This window comes from Dendroctonus ponderosae, unplaced genomic scaffold (assembly GCF_020466585.1).
Source record: "Dendroctonus ponderosae isolate FM_Combo_2020 unplaced genomic scaffold, Dpon_F_20191213v2 Dpon_F_20191213_1, whole genome shotgun sequence".
NCBI lineage: Eukaryota > Metazoa > Arthropoda > Insecta > Coleoptera > Curculionidae > Dendroctonus > Dendroctonus ponderosae.
Genome location: NW_026017110.1, coordinates 23,684,109 through 23,691,015, shown reverse-complemented (window position 1 = coordinate 23,691,015; position 6,907 = coordinate 23,684,109). Strand labels below are relative to the sequence as shown.

Below are 6,907 nucleotides of genomic sequence, written 5' to 3'. Positions count from 1 at the left end.
TTTCTTCGAATATGTGAGCATTGATAATGGCATTCTTACAAGAGAAATGTTGACCGATGAGCAAATTATAGACTCCGTAACCTCATCTACAGCTTTGAGCGATAATGAGAAAGATGACGATTTAAGTGAAACGTATTCTACTGTAGACACTAATGCTGTTCCAACCATTTCTGAAATGACAAAAAAGTGTGAGAAACTCGAAATTTTCTACAATCACGCCAAGTTCCTAATCATATCTGGGAGTCCTTTTGTGATCTTGAAAACTACATAAATAACATCTATTTTTGCAGCAGAAATGTACAAACAAAAATTACATACTTTATGAAGTAGATTTCAAATTGAATTTTGTTTATCTTTTTGTGTTCTTTTTAGTCATACCTACTAACTTCTACTACTCTATGTAAAAATAACGAAATAAAATACATCACGTGTTTTTGTATTATTATTCGCTTATAGAGAACTCCGGATATAACAAACCAGTTTTAGTTTATTTTTCAGTTTGTTATATCCGGACTCAACTGTATATGTTATTGTGCATGTGCCTCTAGATTAAGAACACCCAAGAAATCTGGTAAACCAGTAAACAACTGAGCATGTAAAGCTGTAACAACTGCAACATATGGACTGTAATACTGAGTTTTACAGCCCAACAGAACGCCATAAACAACATACATATTTGAATATTCAATTAACCTTTCAATCAACGCGTGGTGCCTTGATTTTATTGAGAAGCGTTTAAATAGATGACAACTGTTTTCTGATTTCCAATGTTATTTGGTGAAAAGTGCCGTATCAATGAACATTAATTAATTTATTGCTGGGACATTATTTAAGACAACACCGCACTAATTGATAAGAAGCATGCTCTCTGATTATCACATCTTAATAACGATCCTTAATCAAGGTTGCCTTGGAAGCAGCATGCATAATAAAACAGTAAAAAATGAGCAAATCGCGTCGTTGGTTTCATTCATTCGCATTATCAGTTCCTACCTTTGAAACGTTTCCTGCAACTAAAAATGGTGCAAAACCCAAAAGCAGGCTTAGCAGAAGCGTATTTTTCCACAAAAAAAGCACGTTTTAACTTCACAAATTTTCAGTAGATTGGGTCATTGCAGTTGCTATAGAAACCCGTTCCATACGCACCACCAACAGATTTCCACGTTACGCGGCGTTGTTTACTTTCTCGCGACCGTGAATCGACGCCAATGACGTACTTCGGAACTTTTTACAGATTAATCACAGCGTCATTGTTGCTATAGCAACCGAGCACTAGGTTGCCAGTTTTGAACGAATTTAAAACCCGCTATGGAAAATTGAAATAGATGATTTTTGTTTGTAATCAGGCTGGCCGAAAAAGCGAAAGTGCTAAATAAGAAAGTACTAATTATCTGGTGGTCGCAATCTAATGGGAGTGTCACAAAACTGTATTAATCAATTATCTGTAATACGCATCGTCTGTACCTATACAGGGCGATTCAAAATTGGCGCCATTCCTTTTAAGGCGTAATAGGGGCTCACTTGGAAGGTACGGAAAAAATATTGAATTTTTTTTATCGATAATTTTTAGAAGATATTAACACTTGAAAATCGAATTTCAACTTTGTTATTAGGCATTATTTTGAAAGTGTTCCATGTTTAATTGGAAGCATGTTGGAATACTTAAGCATTCAAATAGAAAAATTACGACCTTTGCTTCAAATTACGAAAATTTTTGATATTCAAACAGTTCTCTTCTACAATTTTTTTATAAAAGGTCAAATCGGCAATGATGTTTTTTGGCATTAACAGATATTTACAGGTGGATAGCCCTTGTCAATAATAACAATAATTTGTCAAACTGTGACTTACTTTGGATTATCTTTCACGAATTTGCGGATATGCGATTAGTTGAGGGCGAAATGCTGCAGTAACATGGCAGAAGCTGAAAGAACTCACGCCAACAAAGGACGAGGAGAGTGAACAAGACAACAACAGACACAGAGGAACAAGTACATAATTGCAGAAGAGCCTTTCAGGGGCACACAGAACATTGCACAACAACTGACACTTTCCCAGGAACCAAATAAATACGGGCTACATTCCTACCAAGTATGTAAGATCACATTAAACCAATGGATTACTGAACACCGGTATAAATTGAGCAGGAGTTAATTAACCGAATACGAGAAGCTGCTCGTGAATAGTGCATAATAAGGTGATTAAACAGACACTTGTTTGGAGTTACAAACTGAAATGTATTTGTTTGTACTTTGCAAACAAATTATTAATTCGAGGTTATGAGTTTCGAAATAGGTTCCGTCATTCAACGATTCCTGTTGAATCTACTGTTTATTCTTGTCTATCTTATTGTTCCTCTCTGTTTATCCATGTTTACCGGAGTTTTAAATAATTACGAACCAACAGGTATTTATGCAATGTTAATTAGGCAGATTACCTTGAAAAACATTGTTGCCGTTTTTCTAATATAGTTTTTTGCAAATTTCTCAGTTTCTAACAATTCATTTTTTTACTAATTTTTCTGCACTCCTAAAACACCGTCATGCAACAACTGCAGAGGAATGACGCCAATTTTAAATCACCCTGTATAAACGGAGATCAAGAAAATGTGATGCGATAGAAAGCAATTTTTCGGAATAAGTTATTTTCGTCCACTTCAATTGCGAATGAGTGCCAGGCGACATCTGTTAATGGAAAAAGGTCAAGCCGAAAATAACTAAAACTGGAGAAACCTGATGTAATTTTTTTTGAAACAAGGACAGTTCATGACTTAAAAGAATCAGTAATAGTTAGTAAACTGGCTTCACTTTCGCACTTTATCCAAAGTGGTCGGATATTCTGTAACATTACATTACGAAAATCTCTTATACCCAATAATCCAAAAAAGTCGCCTAGCAGATGCAGCGGCTCGTAAAAGTGCACTCTCTCAACGAGTATTTTTTCCCGAATTAATAAGCCCCGAAATGTAAAACAATGACACTTAATATGGTTGTTGGTTCAAAGTTTTTCAAAAACTACTTTGAAAGGTCGATTTTTTTTAGGTTGAAACTTTGAGGTATCCGCGGAAACTTTTCCTAAAACTACATGGTTTTTTGGTGAAAAAGTGTGTCTTGAGGCTTTTTAAAAAAGTCAATAGTTTTCGAGTGATTTCCAATTTCCAGTGAATTTCCGACAATTTGACGAATGCTTGTTAGTCTTGACAAAAGCTGTTTGCAGAAAATCACAATTTTGTATTTTCAAAGTGAAATTTGACGTCCTGGATTTCGGATACGAAAGCTTTTGCTTGTATGTATATTTGGAGAAGGTCTATTTACCCCTGAATTTACGGTACTTATTTCTGAGTCACTCTGTATATTGTATCTTATTCAGACCTTTAAAGTCACCCAGATTAAAATTGGACCACCCTATATAATGCAGGGTGTCCCGTAAGCACATGATCAAAAGGGTACTGCGATATTCTTTGGATCAAAAGAAGACGATCTGACCGAACTTTTATAAAAAAAAAATGTCTGGCTCCACTGCTATTGATGGTCAAAGTTCTTCAAAAGAGGTATCTTTTTTGAAATATCGGGAGAATGGTACGATGTATTTTGATGGCGAATTTGTAACCGACGTATTGGGTTATTGAAAAATACATGCAATTTTTGGTGTACTATTTTCGCATAAATACGTGCGTTTTACTTTCGTATTATTTTTATCAAACGAATTGGGTTTATTGCTCGAAACTGGTAAGTTTTTCGGGCCTTTAGGGCGCCGTGAATTAGAATTCCTTCCTAACGAAAACAAATATTTTTTTTACAAATTTAGTTCTTCAATTATTACAAAAATGTTCTGTGAGCTACACTACAGCTACTTACATTTTTCGTTTTTGAAAGATAACAGAAACTCCCCTTTTTTATTTGGGTCGTAGACTTTGTTATTTAACTATGAAGTCAAAATTTAGGAGGCGATTTTCAAAAGAAACTTTTCCGCATTACCTTTAAATATACAGGGTGTTAAATAATAAAGCCAACAAATATTATGTTATCTTGATCGGCTTGATGGCTGTACTTGCTTGATCGAAAGGAGTTTTAATATGTAAAAAAAAATCAAAATGTAAATGACTCACTCGACTGATTAGCCAAACTATGAGCTGAAATAATACCCTGTAGAATTTTGGGAATTTAAACAGTTTCAAGTTTTTATCTAATTTATTGTGTCCAATTTATGACTCTATGCGATCTCATTAGACTAAGCTGCAAAACAGTATTTTCAAAGATGTTGATAGCCGGTAGATGAATTTCAAATCCAGTTAGCAAATTCTTGGAAACTTCGATTAGGCTTTAAATTTAGCCAGCTAGATTTTTTCGTTAAAAGGGCTGCAGTAAAACTCTCTCCTCTCACTATGCAAGACTTTTTTATTTGAAGTCGTGTTTATCAAAAACCACCAGAAAGAAAATGGTTCTAACCACGAACCAATTTATGTTAATTTACTTTATTCTAAGTCGTTATGAACGACTTTTTCCGCCGTATTTGCACGATTAGGAAAATTACGGCTTCTTTATGGACAACAAAAATAATGTCCCTGTTTTCCACTTTTGCTTTAAAACATCTTATATAGACTACGAATATTTTGGATCTAGAGTGCCCATCTCATCATTGAGGTACTTTTGATCTAAACTGCTCAACAAAAAAAAACGACACTTAGCAATTTGGTTTAACTTTGGGACTGGATAAACTCCTGCGGGCGACTTCTTTTGTTTGGTGCATTATATAGTGCAAATATTTTTTCCATTAGTGTCTCTTTGTGCAATAAGTGAGTGCTTTAGACAAAGTTTCTACAGGGTGGCAAATGAAACAATTCAAAATTGGTGAAAGTTTCACAAGTTCTCCGCTGGACAAAAAAAACCGTTTTCTGCATTAAGATAAACCTTGTGTCTCCAAAAATATTAATGAATTTGTTGCCCATCTCCTTTATTTAAAGAGTAGTTGCAAAAATCAACTTGTTGGTTTGAAGTTAAAAAAAATTCTCTTAAACCCTCTCAAAATCTAGCGCCCACGCTGAAGCTGAAGCCCCACAGTCGACTTCAGAAAAAAATTCAATATACCGAGTTGCATACATTAACCAAATATTTGAAAGTAATCTTTTCTTGCAACCCTGTATATAGAATTTTCGTCTTAGTCTGTGATGAACCTATGAAGTTGAAGCCTCAACATGAGCTCTAGGTCGTGAAAGTCGATCCAAGAGCAGAAAAGTTATAGCTGCGAGCCCAAAAAGTTGATTTTTTGAGACCAAGCTGTAAATAAAATGAAGAGATGGCCGAAAACTTCAAGAAACGTTTCGAGCTATTTGGTTTCTTTTTAAACTTTTGGTTTTGAGATCCAAAAAACTATTTTTTTGTAAATTAGGAGCATGCCGAACTTTTTATGCAAAAGTTTGCATTTTTCCATCTTGGAGGTGCTTAATTTTGATCAAAGCATTGACTAACAGACAACAAATGGAGCTCAATAACGCTTAACAGAAACCAAATGGCTCTAAGCAATCAAAATGTATCTTGTTCCAAAGTTAGGGCAAATTTGGTTGTGTAACGTTCATTTTGCATCAATTGCAATCATAATTCTTTCGTAATTAAACCAAAATTCAAGGAGTTTTTTCACATCGCTGACTAGAAACTATAATTGCGCTTCACTTGATGTTTCAGAGCAACTAAACTATTGGACTTTGATTTTGGCACATACTTCAAAGGATTCGCTTCAGATAAACAAAGTAAACGTTCCACGGCCCAAAATTGGCCTAATTTTGCAGCTGAATAAAATCTGATTTCTTTTCTGTTTGAAGCCTCATTTAGCTTAATTCTTCTTCTGTAAGTCAGTGTTTTTTCAAAAAATAAGTCCTCTAGAGAAATTCCCGACAGTGCGGAAGATTTCTCTAGAGCTCAACAGCAAAGCCATTAAAATAGAGCACGTATTTCCAACAGGTTGTCGGATTTTCCCTTTGTGCTAACTTACAGGGTGATCTCAAAAAATCGACTTTTTGGTCTTGGAGTGAAAACATTTTTTTCGCTTGCAGTGATTTTCCAAAATGCAGAGCTCATGTTGAAGCTACAATTTCATAGTCGACTTAAAGCAAAGTTGCATTACACGAGTGAAACAAAAGAGGTCTGCCCCCGAAGTCCGTGATTCTGGCAGCTATTAGAAAATGCACTCATTTTAGGAAAACTGTAGTGGTTTCTTAGGAAATCTGTATTCACATGGGATCCTGTAAAGTTTTCCAATTAACTTCGTTTAAGCAATTCGTTATTGTCGGGAAAACTCCAAAAGAGCTGAGAGGAACAAGTTTTCAATTATCAAGTAGGTAGCACTAGTAAAACTGCAGGTGTTAAAACGAAATAGATACAGTAAAGTCCGCTTATAATGAACCCGGGTATAGTGAACTTTCGGTTAAAACGAACTTTTCTCCTTTAATTGAACCGTCGTCCATAAAGACCAACGTATTTTTTTACTGTTTATAACGAACCCGTTTATAACGAACTTCCGGATAAAACGATCACTTTTTAGGATAGTTGTATATTCACTTTCCGTTTATAACGAACTTCCACGCTCAGCAACACCAATCCTGCGGAGTTGTTTATATTAGTGAGAGCGAGAGACAGGCAGTGACTTGTTGTTTTTTGCCGCGTTATGTATGTAAATCGTTTTAGAGTGGAAAAACAAAAACGCAAAGCTTTTTCACTAAATGAAAAGTACCAGATTATTAACAAAATGAAAAGTGGAGTAAAGCAGAGTGACATTTGTAAGGAATTAGCACTTGGAAAGTCTACTGTTGCAACAATATGGAAAAACAGAGAAAACATTTTATCAGCGTATGACAAAACAAATGTTAGATGTAGAAAGTTAAAATTATCTGCACATGAAAAGGTTGACAAGG

At 35.0% G+C, this 6,907-nt stretch overlaps 1 protein-coding gene across 3 annotated transcripts in view; it reads right to left on the bottom strand.

Annotated features, from left to right (window-relative positions):
• The window catches only part of LOC109533984 (forkhead box protein N2), a 19,579-nt gene that overhangs the window by 10,910 nt on the left and 1,762 nt on the right, over positions 1-6,907 (bottom strand). Inside the window, exon 1 of one of the 3 annotated variants that reach the window (XM_048660602.1) lies at positions 994-1,212. The exons of the other annotated variants lie outside the window; for them this stretch is intronic. The gene's annotated coding sequence lies outside the window, so the exon portion shown is untranslated. Of the gene's footprint in view, positions 1-993; positions 1,213-6,907 lie in introns of those variants that run through there. 3 annotated transcript variants of the gene reach the window in all.